At 46.1% G+C, this 17,600-nt stretch overlaps 7 non-coding genes across 7 annotated transcripts; all 7 read left to right on the forward strand.

The window, feature by feature from the left end:
- Positions 1 to 2,091: 2,091 nt before the first annotated feature.
- Positions 2,092 to 2,282, forward strand: LOC130298560 (U2 spliceosomal RNA). Its single transcript, XR_008849898.1, has one exon. It is a non-coding gene; the product is annotated as a U2 spliceosomal RNA (small nuclear RNA).
- A 2,091-nt stretch (positions 2,283 to 4,373) lies between these two features.
- On the forward strand, positions 4,374 to 4,564 carry LOC130298561 (U2 spliceosomal RNA). The gene has a single exon (XR_008849899.1). It is a non-coding gene; the product is annotated as a U2 spliceosomal RNA (small nuclear RNA).
- Positions 4,565 to 6,652: 2,088 nt separating this feature from the next.
- LOC130298562 (U2 spliceosomal RNA) lies at positions 6,653 to 6,843 on the forward strand. The gene has a single exon (XR_008849900.1). It is a non-coding gene; the product is annotated as a U2 spliceosomal RNA (small nuclear RNA).
- A 2,071-nt stretch (positions 6,844 to 8,914) lies between these two features.
- Positions 8,915 to 9,105, forward strand: LOC130298564 (U2 spliceosomal RNA). The gene has a single exon (XR_008849902.1). It is a non-coding gene; the product is annotated as a U2 spliceosomal RNA (small nuclear RNA).
- Positions 9,106 to 11,178: 2,073 nt separating this feature from the next.
- Positions 11,179 to 11,369, forward strand: LOC130298565 (U2 spliceosomal RNA). Its single transcript, XR_008849903.1, has one exon. It is a non-coding gene; the product is annotated as a U2 spliceosomal RNA (small nuclear RNA).
- Positions 11,370 to 13,455: 2,086 nt separating this feature from the next.
- LOC130298566 (U2 spliceosomal RNA) lies at positions 13,456 to 13,646 on the forward strand. Its single transcript, XR_008849904.1, has one exon. It is a non-coding gene; the product is annotated as a U2 spliceosomal RNA (small nuclear RNA).
- A 2,069-nt stretch (positions 13,647 to 15,715) lies between these two features.
- LOC130298568 (U2 spliceosomal RNA) lies at positions 15,716 to 15,906 on the forward strand. The gene has a single exon (XR_008849905.1). It is a non-coding gene; the product is annotated as a U2 spliceosomal RNA (small nuclear RNA).
- Positions 15,907 to 17,600: the final 1,694 nt, after the last annotated feature.

Raw genomic sequence — 17,600 nt, forward strand, 5'->3', positions numbered from 1 at the left:
CCTTACAGGGTTAAAAAGAAAGATTCCTACTTTCATTGCTACCTGCTTGCTGGCTAGCCAGCTAGCCAGCCCTGTGGGCCTTGCTGCTGCTGCAGCCAAAAAACAAAAGGTGGTGCTGCTGCTGCTTCTGCTGCTTCTGCTTCTGCTTGTGTCTGGCCCCTGTTGGAGCGTCCAGGCACAGGACTTCTGCTGCTGCTGACTAAATGGCCTCCTTAATTGGATCATTTGAGTAGCCAGCACACCTGTGCAGGTAGGGCATGACATGATAGGCAGCTGCCTTGATAGCGGGTGGGTGCTGAATGTTCCTAATTGACAAAATAAGATTAATGCTTATGAAGAAATATAAAATCTCATCCCTTCCCCAATATCGCGCCACACCCCTACCCCTTAATTCCCTGGTTGAACGTGATGGACATATGTCTTTTTTCGACCGTACTAACTATGTAACTATGTAACATAACATGGGGGGGGGGGGGGGGGTCTCCTGGCTGTTCACACAGGTGTGTCATTGCTGTACATTGACCATGCATTGCTTCTGTGGTATTGCAAAGGCAAAGACAAATGCTTCCAGCCATCCATTGCACTAATGGATTGGTCATCAGCTGGCTGTCTATGTCCCGCATCAATATAGACCAAAGTACAGAGGGTTAGGCTATGCTATTGTGCACCTACCTGATGCATCAGAAGGTGCGAGGCCCTTGCTAAATTCTGTGCACAGACTTTGAGATCTATGCTTTAGACTGTATCTAAACCTGCTCCAACATGGACTGACATTCTGGCCTACTTTCAGCCGATGCGACTTGTCTGTCGCTGAACAGTCGCTTTTTATGTATTCAGCACCTATGTATAATGTTGTAAAAATGCTCTAGAAGCTAAAGTCGCAGAAATGTCACACATATTTGGCCTGCAACTTTCTGTGCGACAAATTCAGACAGGAAAAATCAGTATAAATCCTTAGAAAATTATCCCCCAGTGTCTCCATCTGCTGGCGGTATTGAATAAGCATTGCTGCACTGATGGGGTATGCATTAGACGAAAAAAAAGAAGAAAAAGAAGAATAATACGCCCAGAAAAGAGGCGAAAAGGAGAAAAACGTAAAAAAACGTGAAAAAAAAGTAAGAGGAAGAGAAGGGAAAAAAAGGTGGAAATGGGTTTAAAAGTGATTTCGGCGGAGAATATATATATATATATATATATATATATATATATATATATATATGCGCACACACACACATAGATATAAACGTATTCTCCGTTGAGATATTGCAGCCGCTGCTGTGTCCAGGCCCAGGAGCCTTAGCACTGTGCTGTGATGTCACTCAATACCACTGACATCACTAGGTGTAAACAACATCTCTCCTTTGCTGTGTATGTGACTATGGAGCTGTTTGGTGATGTCGTCTATTACGGCCTTCATAGAAGCAACAGGAGATTGTTGCATCCATCTTGAACCCTCAGAACTACAGTGCTATGATGTCACTCACTTCCACAGGCCTTGCAGAGTGTAAACAACAACAACCCAGCTTTGTTGTGTATGTAACCAAAGGGATTTGTGATGTCACCTAGAACCTTCACAGCAGCGACAGCTTTATGAGGAGCATCAGCACTGCTCTGCCTGAGCAGAACCATCACCGCCATAGGTTGTCAAATAACCCGGATTTAACCCACACAGGTAAGTCCAATGGGGTGCAGGCATGTCCTCTATGCTTACAGCTTCCCGTGGGTGTTGGTTTGATACCGTTTGGGGACAGCCAAGGAGGCATCTGCAGGCAACAAAGGTAGGTGTGTGCTTGTGTGTGTGTTTCCTATGCAGATCCTAAGCCCAGTGTCACATGCAAGTAGGAGGAGTAAGAAGGGTTCCTGGCAAATCCGGGTTATGGATTGCATTTAAAAAGGCCCCGTGGGAGTGCAATGGGCCCCTGTCTTGCTGCTTAGCAATAATGGTATGGGTTTAGGTTCTGCTGTGTGTACTGGTGGTTGACTGCCCCCCAGCCCAGAGTGTGCATGGAAAATTGTCTGGCAGCCTCCCTGACAGCAAGCAGTGATAGTGCCCATGAAGGGGACCTTGTTGGGCCCGCCCCTTTCACGGTTATCGCTTCTCGGCCTTTTGGCTAAGATCAAGTGTAGTATCTGTTCTTATCAGTTTAATATCTGATACGTCCCCTATCTGGGGACCATATATTAAATGGATTTTTGAGAACGGGGGCCGATTTCGAAGCTTGCTTCCGTCGCCCTATGCATTGACCCGATATGGCAGTATCTTCGGGTACAGTGCACCACCCCCTTACAGGGTTAAAAAGAAAGATTCCTACTTTCATTGCTACCTGCTTGCTGGCTAGCCAGCTAGCCAGCCCTGTGGGCCTTGCTGCTGCTGCAGCCAAAAAACAAAAGGTGGTGCTGCTGCTGCTTCTGCTGCTTCTGCTTCTGCTTGTGTCTGGCCCCTGTTGGAGCGTCCAGGCACAGGACTTCTGCTGCTGCTGACTAAATGGCCTCCTTAATTGGATCATTTGAGTAGCCAGCACACCTGTGCAGGTAGGGCATGACATGATAGGCAGCTGCCTTGATAGCGGGTGGGTGCTGAATGTTCCTAATTGACAAAATAAGATTAATGCTTATGAAGAAATATAAAATCTCATCCCTTCCCCAATATCGCGCCACACCCCTACCCCTTAATTCCCTGGTTGAACGTGATGGACATATGTCTTTTTTCGACCGTACTAACTATGTAACTATGTAACATAACATGGGGGGGGGGGGGGGGTCTCCTGGCTGTTCACACAGGTGTGTCATTGCTGTACATTGACCATGCATTGCTTCTGTGGTATTGCAAAGGCAAAGACAAATGCTTCCAGCCATCCATTGCACTAATGGATTGGTCATCAGCTGGCTGTCTATGTCCCGCATCAATATAGACCAAAGTACAGAGGGTTAGGCTATGCTATTGTGCACCTACCTGATGCATCAGAAGGTGCGAGGCCCTTGCTAAATTCTGTGCACAGACTTTGAGATCTATGCTTTAGACTGTATCTAAACCTGCTCCAACATGGACTGACATTCTGGCCTACTTTCAGCCGATGCGACTTGTCTGTCGCTGAACAGTCGCTTTTTATGTATTCAGCACCTATGTATAATGTTGTAAAAATGCTCTAGAAGCTAAAGTCGCAGAAATGTCACACATATTTGGCCTGCAACTTTCTGTGCGACAAATTCAGACAGGAAAAATCAGTATAAATCCTTAGAAAATTATCCCCCAGTGTCTCCATCTGCTGGCGGTATTGAATAAGCATTGCTGCACTGATGGGGTATGCATTAGACGAAAAAAAAGAAGAAAAAGAAGAATAATACGCCCAGAAAAGAGGCGAAAAGGAGAAAAACGTAAAAAAACGTGAAAAAAAAGTAAGAGGAAGAGAAGGGAAAAAAAGGTGGAAATGGGTTTAAAAGTGATTTCGGCGGAGATATATATATATATATATATATATATATATATATATATATATATATGCGCACACACACACATAGATATAAACGTATTCTCCGTTGAGATATTGCAGCCGCTGCTGTGTCCAGGCCCAGGAGCCTTAGCACTGTGCTGTGATGTCACTCAATACCACTGACATCACTAGGTGTAAACAACATCTCTCCTTTGCTGTGTATGTGACTATGGAGCTGTTTGGTGATGTCGTCTATTACGGCCTTCATAGAAGCAACAGGAGATTGTTGCATCCATCTTGAACCCTCAGAACTACAGTGCTATGATGTCACTCACTTCCACAGGCCTTGCAGAGTGTAAACAACAACAACCCAGCTTTGTTGTGTATGTAACCAAAGGGATTTGTGATGTCACCTAGAACCTTCACAGCAGCGACAGCTTTATGAGGAGCATCAGCACTGCTCTGCCTGAGCAGAACCATCACCGCCATAGGTTGTCAAATAACCCGGATTTAACCCACACAGGTAAGTCCAATGGGGTGCAGGCATGTCCTCTATGCTTACAGCTTCCCGTGGGTGTTGGTTTGATACCGTTTGGGGACAGCCAAGGAGGCATCTGCAGGCAACAAAGGTAGGTGTGTGCTTGTGTGTGTGTTTCCTATGCAGATCCTAAGCCCAGTGTCACATGCAAGTAGGAGGAGTAAGAAGGGTTCCTGGCAAATCCGGGTTATGGATTGCATTTAAAAAGGCCCCGTGGGAGTGCAATGGGCCCCTGTCTTGCTGCTTAGCAATAATGGTATGGGTTTAGGTTCTGCTGTGTGTACTGGTGGTTGACTGCCCCCCAGCCCAGAGTGTGCATGGAAAATTGTCTGGCAGCCTCCCTGACAGCAAGCAGTGATAGTGCCCATGAAGGGGACCTTGTTGGGCCCGCCCCTTTCACGGTTATCGCTTCTCGGCCTTTTGGCTAAGATCAAGTGTAGTATCTGTTCTTATCAGTTTAATATCTGATACGTCCCCTATCTGGGGACCATATATTAAATGGATTTTTGAGAACGGGGGCCGATTTCGAAGCTTGCTTCCGTCGCCCTATGCATTGACCCGATATGGCAGTATCTTCGGGTACAGTGCACCACCCCCTTACAGGGTTAAAAAGAAAGATTCCTACTTTCATTGCTACCTGCTTGCTGGCTAGCCAGCTAGCCAGCCCTGTGGGCCTTGCTGCTGCTGCAGCCAAAAAACAAAAGGTGGTGCTGCTGCTGCTTCTGCTGCTTCTGCTTCTGCTTGTGTCTGGCCCCTGTTGGAGCGTCCAGGCACAGGACTTCTGCTGCTGCTGACTAAATGGCCTCCTTAATTGGATCATTTGAGTAGCCAGCACACCTGTGCAGGTAGGGCATGACATGATAGGCAGCTGCCTTGATAGCGGGTGGGTGCTGAATGTTCCTAATTGACAAAATAAGATTAATGCTTATGAAGAAATATAAAATCTCATCCCTTCCCCAATATCGCGCTACACCCCTACCCCTTAATTCCCTGGTTGAACGTGATGGACATATGTCTTTTTTCGACCGTACTAACTATGTAACTATGTAACATAACATGGGGGGGGGGGGGGGGGTCTCCTGGCTGTTCACACAGGTGTGTCATTGCTGTACATTGACCATGCATTGCTTCTGTGGTATTGCAAAGGCAAAGACAAATGCTTCCAGCCATCCATTGCACTAATGGATTGGTCATCAGCTGGCTGTCTATGTCCCGCATCAATATAGACCAAAGTACAGAGGGTTAGGCTATGCTATTGTGCACCTACCTGATGCATCAGAAGGTGCGAGGCCCTTGCTAAATTCTGTGCACAGACTTTGAGATCTATGCTTTAGACTGTATCTAAACCTGCTCCAACATGGACTGACATTCTGGCCTACTTTCAGCCGATGCGACTTGTCTGTCGCTGAACAGTCGCTTTTTATGTATTCAGCACCTATGTATAATGTTGTAAAAATGCTCTAGAAGCTAAAGTCGCAGAAATGTCACACATATTTGGCCTGCAACTTTCTGTGCGACAAATTCAGACAGGAAAAATCAGTATAAATCCTTAGAAAATTATCCCCCAGTGTCTCCATCTGCTGGCGGTATTGAATAAGCATTGCTGCACTGATGGGGTATGCATTAGACGAAAAAAAAGAAGAAAAAGAAGAATAATACGCCCAGAAAAGAGGCGAAAAGGAGAAAAACGTAAAAAAACGTGAAAAAAAAGTAAGAGGAAGAGAAGGGAAAAAAAGGTGGAAATGGGTTTAAAAGTGATTTCGGCGGAGAAATATATATATATATATATATATATATATATATATATATATGCGCACACACACACATAGATATAAACGTATTCTCCGTTGAGATATTGCAGCCGCTGCTGTGTCCAGGCCCAGGAGCCTTAGCACTGTGCTGTGATGTCACTCAATACCACTGACATCACTAGGTGTAAACAACATCTCTCCTTTGCTGTGTATGTGACTATGGAGCTGTTTGGTGATGTCGTCTATTACGGCCTTCATAGAAGCAACAGGAGATTGTTGCATCCATCTTGAACCCTCAGAACTACAGTGCTATGATGTCACTCACTTCCACAGGCCTTGCAGAGTGTAAACAACAACAACCCAGCTTTGTTGTGTATGTAACCAAAGGGATTTGTGATGTCACCTAGAACCTTCACAGCAGCGACAGCTTTATGAGGAGCATCAGCACTGCTCTGCCTGAGCAGAACCATCACCGCCATAGGTTGTCAAATAACCCGGATTTAACCCACACAGGTAAGTCCAATGGGGTGCAGGCATGTCCTCTATGCTTACAGCTTCCCGTGGGTGTTGGTTTGATACCGTTTGGGGACAGCCAAGGAGGCATCTGCAGGCAACAAAGGTAGGTGTGTGCTTGTGTGTGTGTTTCCTATGCAGATCCTAAGCCCAGTGTCACATGCAAGTAGGAGGAGTAAGAAGGGTTCCTGGCAAATCCGGGTTATGGATTGCATTTAAAAAGGCCCCGTGGGAGTGCAATGGGCCCCTGTCTTGCTGCTTAGCAATAATGGTATGGGTTTAGGTTCTGCTGTGTGTACTGGTGGTTGACTGCCCCCCAGCCCAGAGTGTGCATGGAAAATTGTCTGGCAGCCTCCCTGACAGCAAGCAGTGATAGTGCCCATGAAGGGGACCTTGTTGGGCCCGCCCCTTTCACGGTTATCGCTTCTCGGCCTTTTGGCTAAGATCAAGTGTAGTATCTGTTCTTATCAGTTTAATATCTGATACGTCCCCTATCTGGGGACCATATATTAAATGGATTTTTGAGAACGGGGGCCGATTTCGAAGCTTGCTTCCGTCGCCCTATGCATTGACCCGATATGGCAGTATCTTCGGGTACAGTGCACCACCCCCTTACAGGGTTAAAAAGAAAGATTCCTACTTTCATTGCTACCTGCTTGCTGGCTAGCCAGCTAGCCAGCCCTGTGGGCCTTGCTGCTGCTGCAGCCAAAAAACAAAAGGTGGTGCTGCTTCTGCTTGTGTCTGGCCCCTGTTGGAGCGTCCAGGCACAGGACTTCTGCTGCTGCTGACTAAATGGCCTCCTTAATTGGATCATTTGAGTAGCCAGCACACCTGTGCAGGTAGGGCATGACATGATAGGCAGCTGCCTTGATAGCGGGTGGGTGCTGAATGTTCCTAATTGACAAAATAAGATTAATGCTTATGAAGAAATATAAAATCTCATCCCTTCCCCAATATCGCGCCACACCCCTACCCCTTAATTCCCTGGTTGAACGTGATGGACATATGTCTTTTTTCGACCGTACTAACTATGTAACTATGTAACATAACATGGGGGGGGGGGGGGGGGTCTCCTGGCTGTTCACACAGGTGTGTCATTGCTGTACATTGACCATGCATTGCTTCTGTGGTATTGCAAAGGCAAAGACAAATGCTTCCAGCCATCCATTGCACTAATGGATTGGTCATCAGCTGGCTGTCTATGTCCCGCATCAATATAGACCAAAGTACAGAGGGTTAGGCTATGCTATTGTGCACCTACCTGATGCATCAGAAGGTGCGAGGCCCTTGCTAAATTCTGTGCACAGACTTTGAGATCTATGCTTTAGACTGTATCTAAACCTGCTCCAACATGGACTGACATTCTGGCCTACTTTCAGCCGATGCGACTTGTCTGTCGCTGAACAGTCGCTTTTTATGTATTCAGCACCTATGTATAATGTTGTAAAAATGCTCTAGAAGCTAAAGTCGCAGAAATGTCACACATATTTGGCCTGCAACTTTCTGTGCGACAAATTCAGACAGGAAAAATCAGTATAAATCCTTAGAAAATTATCCCCCAGTGTCTCCATCTGCTGGCGGTATTGAATAAGCATTGCTGCACTGATGGGGTATGCATTAGACGAAAAAAAAGAAGAAAAAGAAGAATAATACGCCCAGAAAAGAGGCGAAAAGGAGAAAAACGTAAAAAAACGTGAAAAAAAAGTAAGAGGAAGAGAAGGGAAAAAAAGGTGGAAATGGGTTTAAAAGTGATTTCGGCGGAGAAATATATATATATATATATATATATATATATATATATATATATATGCGCACACACACACATAGATATAAACGTATTCTCCGTTGAGATATTGCAGCCGCTGCTGTGTCCAGGCCCAGGAGCCTTAGCACTGTGCTGTGATGTCACTCAATACCACTGACATCACTAGGTGTAAACAACATCTCTCCTTTGCTGTGTATGTGACTATGGAGCTGTTTGGTGATGTCGTCTATTACGGCCTTCATAGAAGCAACAGGAGATTGTTGCATCCATCTTGAACCCTCAGAACTACAGTGCTATGATGTCACTCACTTCCACAGGCCTTGCAGAGTGTAAACAACAACAACCCAGCTTTGTTGTGTATGTAACCAAAGGGATTTGTGATGTCACCTAGAACCTTCACAGCAGCGACAGCTTTATGAGGAGCATCAGCACTGCTCTGCCTGAGCAGAACCATCACCGCCATAGGTTGTCAAATAACCCGGATTTAACCCACACAGGTAAGTCCAATGGGGTGCAGGCATGTCCTCTATGCTTACAGCTTCCCGTGGGTGTTGGTTTGATACCGTTTGGGGACAGCCAAGGAGGCATCTGCAGGCAACAAAGGTAGGTGTGTGCTTGTGTGTGTGTTTCCTATGCAGATCCTAAGCCCAGTGTCACATGCAAGTAGGAGGAGTAAGAAGGGTTCCTGGCAAATCCGGGTTATGGATTGCATTTAAAAAGGCCCCGTGGGAGTGCAATGGGCCCCTGTCTTGCTGCTTAGCAATAATGGTATGGGTTTAGGTTCTGCTGTGTGTACTGGTGGTTGACTGCCCCCCAGCCCAGAGTGTGCATGGAAAATTGTCTGGCAGCCTCCCTGACAGCAAGCAGTGATAGTGCCCATGAAGGGGACCTTGTTGGGCCCGCCCCTTTCACGGTTATCGCTTCTCGGCCTTTTGGCTAAGATCAAGTGTAGTATCTGTTCTTATCAGTTTAATATCTGATACGTCCCCTATCTGGGGACCATATATTAAATGGATTTTTGAGAACGGGGGCCGATTTCGAAGCTTGCTTCCGTCGCCCTATGCATTGACCCGATATGGCAGTATCTTCGGGTACAGTGCACCACCCCCTTACAGGGTTAAAAAGAAAGATTCCTACTTTCATTGCTACCTGCTTGCTGGCTAGCCAGCTAGCCAGCCCTGTGGGCCTTGCTGCTGCAGCCAAAAAACAAAAGGTGGTGCTGCTGCTGCTGCTTCTGCTTGTGTCTGGCCGCTGTTGGAGCGTCCAGGCACAGGACTTCTGCTGCTGCTGACTAAATGGCCTCCTTAATTGGATCATTTGAGTAGCCAGCACACCTGTGCAGGTAGGGCATGACATGATAGGCAGCTGCCTTGATAGCGGGTGGGTGCTGAATGTTCCTAATTGACAAAATAAGATTAATGCTTATGAAGAAATATAAAATCTCATCCCTTCCCCAATATCGCGCCACACCCCTACCCCTTAATTCCCTGGTTGAACGTGATGGACATATGTCTTTTTTCGACCGTACTAACTATGTAACTATGTAACATAACATGGGGGGGGGGGGTCTCCTGGCTGTTCACACAGGTGTGTCATTGCTGTACATTGACCATGCATTGCTTCTGTGGTATTGCAAAGGCAAAGACAAATGCTTCCAGCCATCCATTGCACTAATGGATTGGTCATCAGCTGGCTGTCTATGTCCCGCATCAATATAGACCAAAGTACCCGAGGGTTAGGCTATGCTATTGTGCACCTACCTGATGCATCAGAAGGTGCGAGGCCCTTGCTAAATTCTGTGCACAGACTTTGAGATCTATGCTTTAGACTGTATCTAAACCTGCTCCAACATGGACTGACATTCTGGCCTACTTTCAGCCGATGCGACTTGTCTGTCGCTGAACAGTCGCTTTTTATGTATTCAGCACCTATGTATAATGTTGTAAAAATGCTCTAGAAGCTAAAGTCGCAGAAATGTCACACATATTTGGCCTGCAACTTTCTGTGCGACAAATTCAGACAGGAAAAATCAGTATAAATCCTTAGAAAATTATCCCCCAGTGTCTCCATCTGCTGGCGGTATTGAATAAGCATTGCTGCACTGATGGGGTATGCATTAGACGAAAAAAAAGAAGAAAAAGAAGAATAATACGCCCAGAAAAGAGGCGAAAAGGAGAAAAACGTAAAAAAACGTGAAAAAAAAGTAAGAGGAAGAGAAGGGAAAAAAAGGTGGAAATGGGTTTAAAAGTGATTTCGGCGGAGAAATATATATATATATATATATATATATATATATATATATATATATGCGCACACACACACATAGATATAAACGTATTCTCCGTTGAGATATTGCAGCCGCTGCTGTGTCCAGGCCCAGGAGCCTTAGCACTGTGCTGTGATGTCACTCAATACCACTGACATCACTAGGTGTAAACAACATCTCTCCTTTGCTGTGTATGTGACTATGGAGCTGTTTGGTGATGTCGTCTATTACGGCCTTCATAGAAGCAACAGGAGATTGTTGCATCCATCTTGAACCCTCAGAACTACAGTGCTATGATGTCACTCACTTCCACAGGCCTTGCAGAGTGTAAACAACAACAACCCAGCTTTGTTGTGTATGTAACCAAAGGGATTTGTGATGTCACCTAGAACCTTCACAGCAGCGACAGCTTTATGAGGAGCATCAGCACTGCTCTGCCTGAGCAGAACCATCACCGCCATAGGTTGTCAAATAACCCGGATTTAACCCACACAGGTAAGTCCAATGGGGTGCAGGCATGTCCTCTATGCTTACAGCTTCCCGTGGGTGTTGGTTTGATACCGTTTGGGGACAGCCAAGGAGGCATCTGCAGGCAACAAAGGTAGGTGTGTGCTTGTGTGTGTGTTTCCTATGCAGATCCTAAGCCCAGTGTCACATGCAAGTAGGAGGAGTAAGAAGGGTTCCTGGCAAATCCGGGTTATGGATTGCATTTAAAAAGGCCCCGTGGGAGTGCAATGGGCCCCTGTCTTGCTGCTTAGCAATAATGGTATGGGTTTAGGTTCTGCTGTGTGTACTGGTGGTTGACTGCCCCCCAGCCCAGAGTGTGCATGGAAAATTGTCTGGCAGCCTCCCTGACAGCAAGCAGTGATAGTGCCCATGAAGGGGACCTTGTTGGGCCCGCCCCTTTCACGGTTATCGCTTCTCGGCCTTTTGGCTAAGATCAAGTGTAGTATCTGTTCTTATCAGTTTAATATCTGATACGTCCCCTATCTGGGGACCATATATTAAATGGATTTTTGAGAACGGGGGCCGATTTCGAAGCTTGCTTCCGTCGCCCTATGCATTGACCCGATATGGCAGTATCTTCGGGTACAGTGCACCACCCCCTTACAGGGTTAAAAAGAAAGATTCCTACTTTCATTGCTACCTGCTTGCTGGCTAGCCAGCTAGCCAGCCCTGTGGGCCTTGCTGCTGCTGCAGCCAAAAAACAAAAGGTGGTGCTGCTGCTGCTTCTGCTGCTTCTGCTTGTGTCTGGCCCCTGTTGGAGCGTCCAGGCACAGGACTTCTGCTGCTGCTGACTAAATGGCCTCCTTAATTGGATCATTTGAGTAGCCAGCACACCTGTGCAGGTAGGGCATGACATGATAGGCAGCTGCCTTGATAGCGGGTGGGTGCTGAATGTTCCTAATTGACAAAATAAGATTAATGCTTATGAAGAAATATAAAATCTCATCCCTTCCCCAATATCGCGCTACACCCCTACCCCTTAATTCCCTGGTTGAACGTGATGGACATATGTCTTTTTTCGACCGTACTAACTATGTAACTATGTAACATAACATGGGGGGGGGGGGGGGGGGGTCTCCTGGCTGTTCACACAGGTGTGTCATTGCTGTACATTGACCATGCATTGCTTCTGTGGTATTGCAAAGGCAAAGACAAATGCTTCCAGCCATCCATTGCACTAATGGATTGGTCATCAGCTGGCTGTCTATGTCCCGCATCAATATAGACCAAAGTACAGAGGGTTAGGCTATGCTATTGTGCACCTACCTGATGCATCAGAAGGTGCGAGGCCCTTGCTAAATTCTGTGCACAGACTTTGAGATCTATGCTTTAGACTGTATCTAAACCTGCTCCAACATGGACTGACATTCTGGCCTACTTTCAGCCGATGCGACTTGTCTGTCGCTGAACAGTCGCTTTTTATGTATTCAGCACCTATGTATAATGTTGTAAAAATGCTCTAGAAGCTAAAGTCGCAGAAATGTCACACATATTTGGCCTGCAACTTTCTGTGCGACAAATTCAGACAGGAAAAATCAGTATAAATCCTTAGAAAATTATCCCCCAGTGTCTCCATCTGCTGGCGGTATTGAATAAGCATTGCTGCACTGATGGGGTATGCATTAGACGAAAAAAAAGAAGAAAAAGAAGAATAATACGCCCAGAAAAGAGGCGAAAAGGAGAAAAACGTAAAAAAACGTGAAAAAAAAGTAAGAGGAAGAGAAGGGAAAAAAAGGTGGAAATGGGTTTAAAAGTGATTTCGGCGGAGAAATATATATATATATATATATATATATATATATATATATATATGCGCACACACACACATAGATATAAACGTATTCTCCGTTGAGATATTGCAGCCGCTGCTGTGTCCAGGCCCAGGAGCCTTAGCACTGTGCTGTGATGTCACTCAATACCACTGACATCACTAGGTGTAAACAACATCTCTCCTTTGCTGTGTATGTGACTATGGAGCTGTTTGGTGATGTCGTCTATTACGGCCTTCATAGAAGCAACAGGAGATTGTTGCATCCATCTTGAACCCTCAGAACTACAGTGCTATGATGTCACTCACTTCCACAGGCCTTGCAGAGTGTAAACAACAACAACCCAGCTTTGTTGTGTATGTAACCAAAGGGATTTGTGATGTCACCTAGAACCTTCACAGCAGCGACAGCTTTATGAGGAGCATCAGCACTGCTCTGCCTGAGCAGAACCATCACCGCCATAGGTTGTCAAATAACCCGGATTTAACCCACACAGGTAAGTCCAATGGGGTGCAGGCATGTCCTCTATGCTTACAGCTTCCCGTGGGTGTTGGTTTGATACCGTTTGGGGACAGCCAAGGAGGCATCTGCAGGCAACAAAGGTAGGTGTGTGCTTGTGTGTGTGTTTCCTATGCAGATCCTAAGCCCAGTGTCACATGCAAGTAGGAGGAGTAAGAAGGGTTCCTGGCAAATCCGGGTTATGGATTGCATTTAAAAAGGCCCCGTGGGAGTGCAATGGGCCCCTGTCTTGCTGCTTAGCAATAATGGTATGGGTTTAGGTTCTGCTGTGTGTACTGGTGGTTGACTGCCCCCCAGCCCAGAGTGTGCATGGAAAATTGTCTGGCAGCCTCCCTGACAGCAAGCAGTGATAGTGCCCATGAAGGGGACCTTGTTGGGCCCGCCCCTTTCACGGTTATCGCTTCTCGGCCTTTTGGCTAAGATCAAGTGTAGTATCTGTTCTTATCAGTTTAATATCTGATACGTCCCCTATCTGGGGACCATATATTAAATGGATTTTTGAGAACGGGGGCCGATTTCGAAGCTTGCTTCCGTCGCCCTATGCATTGACCCGATATGGCAGTATCTTCGGGTACAGTGCACCACCCCCTTACAGGGTTAAAAAGAAAGATTCCTACTTTCATTGCTACCTGCTTGCTGGCTAGCCAGCTAGCCAGCCCTGTGGGCCTTGCTGCTGCTGCAGCCAAAAAACAAAAGGTGGTGCTGCTTCTGCTTGTGTCTGGCCCCTGTTGGAGCGTCCAGGCACAGGACTTCTGCTGCTGCTGACTAAATGGCCTCCTTAATTGGATCATTTGAGTAGCCAGCACACCTGTGCAGGTAGGGCATGACATGATAGGCAGCTGCCTTGATAGCGGGTGGGTGCTGAATGTTCCTAATTGACAAAATAAGATTAATGCTTATGAAGAAATATAAAATCTCATCCCTTCCCCAATATCGCGCCACACCCCTACCCCTTAATTCCCTGGTTGAACGTGATGGACATATGTCTTTTTTCGACCGTACTAACTATGTAACTATGTAACATAACATGGGGGGGGGGGGGGGGGTCTCCTGGCTGTTCACACAGGTGTGTCATTGCTGTACATTGACCATGCATTGCTTCTGTGGTATTGCAAAGGCAAAGACAAATGCTTCCAGCCATCCATTGCACTAATGGATTGGTCATCAGCTGGCTGTCTATGTCCCGCATCAATATAGACCAAAGTACAGAGGGTTAGGCTATGCTATTGTGCACCTACCTGATGCATCAGAAGGTGCGAGGCCCTTGCTAAATTCTGTGCACAGACTTTGAGATCTATGCTTTAGACTGTATCTAAACCTGCTCCAACATGGACTGACATTCTGGCCTACTTTCAGCCGATGCGACTTGTCTGTCGCTGAACAGTCGCTTTTTATGTATTCAGCACCTATGTATAATGTTGTAAAAATGCTCTAGAAGCTAAAGTCGCAGAAATGTCACACATATTTGGCCTGCAACTTTCTGTGCGACAAATTCAGACAGGAAAAATCAGTATAAATCCTTAGAAAATTATCCCCCAGTGTCTCCATCTGCTGGCGGTATTGAATAAGCATTGCTGCACTGATGGGGTATGCATTAGACGAAAAAAAAGAAGAAAAAGAAGAATAATACGCCCAGAAAAGAGGCGAAAAGGAGAAAAACGTAAAAAAACGTGAAAAAAAAGTAAGAGGAAGAGAAGGGAAAAAAAGGTGGAAATGGGTTTAAAAGTGATTTCGGCGGAGAAATATATATATATATATATATATATATATATATATATATATATGCGCACACACACACATAGATATAAACGTATTCTCCGTTGAGATATTGCAGCCGCTGCTGTGTCCAGGCCCAGGAGCCTTAGCACTGTGCTGTGATGTCACTCAATACCACTGACATCACTAGGTGTAAACAACATCTCTCCTTTGCTGTGTATGTGACTATGGAGCTGTTTGGTGATGTCGTCTATTACGGCCTTCATAGAAGCAACAGGAGATTGTTGCATCCATCTTGAACCCTCAGAACTACAGTGCTATGATGTCACTCACTTCCACAGGCCTTGCAGAGTGTAAACAACAACAACCCAGCTTTGTTGTGTATGTAACCAAAGGGATTTGTGATGTCACCTAGAACCTTCACAGCAGCGACAGCTTTATGAGGAGCATCAGCACTGCTCTGCCTGAGCAGAACCATCACCGCCATAGGTTGTCAAATAACCCGGATTTAACCCACACAGGTAAGTCCAATGGGGTGCAGGCATGTCCTCTATGCTTACAGCTTCCCGTGGGTGTTGGTTTGATACCGTTTGGGGACAGCCAAGGAGGCATCTGCAGGCAACAAAGGTAGGTGTGTGCTTGTGTGTGTGTTTCCTATGCAGATCCTAAGCCCAGTGTCACATGCAAGTAGGAGGAGTAAGAAGGGTTCCTGGCAAATCCGGGTTATGGATTGCATTTAAAAAGGCCCCGTGGGAGTGCAATGGGCCCCTGTCTTGCTGCTTAGCAATAATGGTATGGGTTTAGGTTCTGCTGTGTGTACTGGTGGTTGACTGCCCCCCAGCCCAGAGTGTGCATGGAAAATTGTCTGGCAGCCTCCCTGACAGCAAGCAGTGATAGTGCCCATGAAGGGGACCTTGTTGGGCCCGCCCCTTTCACGGTTATCGCTTCTCGGCCTTTTGGCTAAGATCAAGTGTAGTATCTGTTCTTATCAGTTTAATATCTGATACGTCCCCTATCTGGGGACCATATATTAAATGGATTTTTGAGAACGGGGGCCGATTTCGAAGCTTGCTTCCGTCGCCCTATGCATTGACCCGATATGGCAGTATCTTCGGGTACAGTGCACCACCCCCTTACAGGGTTAAAAAGAAAGATTCCTACTTTCATTGCTACCTGCTTGCTGGCTAGCCAGCTAGCCAGCCCTGTGGGCCTTGCTGCTGCAGCCAAAAAACAAAAGGTGGTGCTGCTGCTGCTGCTTCTGCTTGTGTCTGGCCGCTGTTGGAGCGTCCAGGCACAGGACTTCTGCTGCTGCTGACTAAATGGCCTCCTTAATTGGATCATTTGAGTAGCCAGCACACCTGTGCAGGTAGGGCATGACATGATAGGCAGCTGCCTTGATAGCGGGTGGGTGCTGAATGTTCCTAATTGACAAAATAAGATTAATGCTTATGAAGAAATATAAAATCTCATCCCTTCCCCAATATCGCGCCACACCCCTACCCCTTAATTCCCTGGTTGAACGTGATGGACATATGTCTTTTTTCGACCGTACTAACTATGTAACTATGTAACATAACATGGGGGGGGGGGGGGTCTCCTGGCTGTTCACACAGGTGTGTCATTGCTGTACATTGACCATGCATTGCTTCTGTGGTATTGCAAAGGCAAAGACAAATGCTTCCAGCCATCCATTGCACTAATGGATTGGTCATCAGCTGGCTGTCTATGTCCCGCATCAATATAGACCAAAGTACCCGAGGGTTAGGCTATGCTATTGTGCACCTACCTGATGCATCAGAAGGTGCGAGGCCCTTGCTAAATTCTGTGCACAGACTTTGAGATCTATGCTTTAGACTGTATCTAAACCTGCTCCAACATGGACTGACATTCTGGCCTACTTTCAGCCGATGCGACTTGTCTGTCGCTGAACAGTCGCTTTTTATGTATTCAGCACCTATGTATAATGTTGTAAAAATGCTCTAGAAGCTAAAGTCGCAGAAATGTCACACATATTTGGCCTGCAACTTTCTGTGCGACAAATTCAGACAGGAAAAATCAGTATAAATCCTTAGAAAATTATCCCCCAGTGTCTCCATCTGCTGGCGGTATTGAATAAGCATTGCTGCACTGATGGGGTATGCATTAGACGAAAAAAAAGAAGAAAAAGAAGAATAATACGCCCAGAAAAGAGGCGAAAAGGAGAAAAACGTAAAAAAACGTGAAAAAAAAGTAAGAGGAAGAGAAGGGAAAAAAAGGTGGAAATGGGTTTAAAAGTGATTTCGGCGGAGAATATATATATATATATATATATATATATATATATATATATATATATGCGCACACACACACATAGATATAAACGTATTCTCCGTTGAGATATTGCAGCCGCTGCTGTGTCCAGGCCCAGGAGCCTTAGCACTGTGCTGTGATGTCACTCAATACCACTGACATCACTAGGTGTAAACAACATCTCTCCTTTGCTGTGTATGTGACTATGGAGCTGTTTGGTGATGTCGTCTATTACGGCCTTCATAGAAGCAACAGGAGATTGTTGCATCCATCTTGAACCCTCAGAACTACAGTGCTATGATGTCACTCACTTCCACAGGCCTTGCAGAGTGTAAACAACAACAACCCAGCTTTGTTGTGTATGTAACCAAAGGGATTTGTGATGTCACCTAGAACCTTCACAGCAGCGACAGCTTTATGAGGAGCATCAGCACTGCTCTGCCTGAGCAGAACCATCACCGCCATAGGTTGTCAAATAACCCGGATTTAACCCACACAGGTAAGTCCAATGGGGTGCAGGCATGTCCTCTATGCTT

The sequence above is a fragment of the Hyla sarda genome, unplaced genomic scaffold (assembly GCF_029499605.1).
Source record: "Hyla sarda isolate aHylSar1 unplaced genomic scaffold, aHylSar1.hap1 scaffold_1004, whole genome shotgun sequence".
NCBI lineage: Eukaryota > Metazoa > Chordata > Amphibia > Anura > Hylidae > Hyla > Hyla sarda.